Genomic DNA, 2,597 nt, shown 5'->3' on the forward strand with positions numbered 1-2,597 from the left:
CCTAGAGCCGGGACGCTACAAAGAGAGTCGGTCTCACGCAAGGAAACAGAGGAGTCGCTGTAATCATCTTAATAAAGTAGTCGCTGGAATCATCTAAATGAAGTCTCCCAGGATAAGGGTTAGTCGAGGCGTACGGGCACAGGAGGCCAAAGCACTCCGTGCACGTGGCCGTCCTAGCTTTCCGAAAGGCAAATTTCTCCCTTCCTTCCCTCCCGCCCTGCCTCACCCAGAAAATGGCCGTCATAAGCGAGAGGAAGGTGATCATGACCGAGACGCCCAACACGAATCCCACCTGGTAGAAGAAGGGGAGGGAGGGAAAGGGAAGGGCAGGACCGTAAAAGAGAGAAGCGTGGAGGTGGCGTCAGAGCGAGTCGGTCGATTGAGCCAAGGTCCTTCCAGGCAATTTGTTCCTTCCTCTTGCCCTCCCAATTTTCCTCTCTCCCTCTGAATGACGCACCGCCAATGGCATTTTCGACCGCTGAAGGACATGGTAAGTGCCCGCCACGTAGAATATATAGAGCAGCGCTGTCAGCACGGCATTGAATCCCATGTCTAGGAGCGAGGGAAATTCAAGGAGAGAGAGGAGGGTGAGGCCGAGAAGGAGAGGGGGAAAGAGGAGGGAGTGAGGAGGGGGAGGAAAACGGTACGTACTGGCGGTGCTGGCGACGACGAAGGAGCAAATGGTGTAGCAGAGGACAAAGACCTGTGAGACGGGGATGGAAGGGGTGCGTTATGGTAAGTACCATGGCAGCTGCTCCTATGATCGTGAATTGCCGCTTTCACCGTGCTGACAAACCGTGTTCTTGTCCGCTTTCCTGCCGTAATCCGTCTGATTGTGGCATTTCGGGGACAATCTTGCCCCGCCTAGTTCGTTAAAATCTTTCGAATGCCCAATTTTTCGTTTTTTGCTTAAATCCCTCCCTCTCTCCACCCTTCTCTCCTTCCTCCCTCTTGCCCTCCCTCCCTCACCCCCTGCGTGACCAAGCCCGCCGTGATGAGTTTTTCATGATCCAAGTCTCCCAGCTGATCCATCGTGCAATTGCTTTCGTCGCCTTTATGACAAAAGTGAAAACATTTGTGAGGACGCAGCGAAACCACGGCATTTGATACCTTGATGTGAAAAGAAGAGGTATGTTCCTGATTCCGAACTAATGGGGGGGACCCTTCGCTGCTCATTTTAAGGGCCCAAGTCACAATCTTCAGAAACTATCCCGCTCAGAACGCACATCCTCATCGCCATCGATGGATGATTCTCATATAGACAAGAAATGTGCCGAAGCACGCGTTGCAGCGCGGTTTTTTGATTTCCTTCCAAGGTGTTGGAAGCAAGGCATTATTCCAGCAGTTCCCCCCCCTCGCCCGCAGGCGATACGTGCGTCGTACTTGGCGCATTTTTTAAGACACGGAGACTATGAAAACCGGGTCTTGACGAAGAAAGGAGGACATGGGGATGTATTGGATAGCACTAGCAAGAAAGAGAGGCATGTGCGACTGCCGTGGTTCTGGTGCATGGGGTAATATCAGGAAGAGGCGCAAGCCTTTCCGGGTATGCACTACAGTAGCCTCCTGCCTGTATCCGTGAATAGAAGCCTAGCGGACTTGTATTTAAATAATATCAGGGCGTTTCGAACCCTTTTCGGTGCCAGATAGCTCCAGGGACACAATGTGACGGTTCCTTGCCTCGTCCTGTCTCGTTCTTTGTCTCGCTTGGACTCACGTCTCCTCATACATGTATCGTGTTGTAGATCATTCATGGGAAGTATTTGGCCACTCGTACGCAGTGCGTTGGGGGCACTTTTGTCCGTGGCTGAGTCCGGGGTATTCTGGCTGCAAGGATCAGAAACGGTACGTCGATATTTCAGTAAAAGCATTCAAGGTAGTGGGAGGAATGGACAGAGAGACAAAGTGGCGGGCTTAGTTTTCCTGATTTATGCGAGGGCCAGCACTCACAAACCACATCCCCCCTTACACAGATACCACGGGGTGAGAACAATCGTTTCTTGTGGGGGAATTATGCCCCGGTGGATGGAGATCTGTTCGTGGCCAACATCCCCGTATCAGAGGGTAAATTACCCCCTGAGATCACCGGGTTATTCGCACGCAACGGACCGAATCCAGCCTTTATATCGGCAGGATATCACTGGTAGGCAACGGTCAAGGGCTTAGCGTAACAGGGGATAGGTTCACAGGAAAGGATGGCAAGAAGTCTCTCTTTGTGGGAGACATGCGTCGAGAGAAGGAAGGAAGGAGGACGGGTTCTGGTCAAGAATAGGAGGGAACAGCTTGGCAAGGAAGGGTATATATATATATATATAGCTATAGATATTGTTGCATACCGTCGTAGTCCTATGGAGGGATACTCTCGGATGGGATACCCGCCTGCTCCGCCCCCGGGGGACAAAACGGGCCTGGGTGAGGGTGCTCCGTGACGTTGACACGCCGTTTTCCTCTGGATCGACCTTTCCTGTGGTAGGTTCGACGGCTCGGGCTATATCCACGCGGTGCACGTGGACGCCGGCACGCAGACCGCCAATTACTCGGGTCAATTCGTGCAGACACCGATTCTGCAGGTAGGAGGGAGGGAGGGAGGGCGGGAG

Source organism: Nannochloropsis gaditana (assembly GCF_000240725.1).
Source record: "Nannochloropsis gaditana CCMP526 unplaced genomic scaffold scaffold075, whole genome shotgun sequence".
Taxonomy (NCBI): domain Eukaryota; class Eustigmatophyceae; order Eustigmatales; family Monodopsidaceae; genus Microchloropsis; species Microchloropsis gaditana.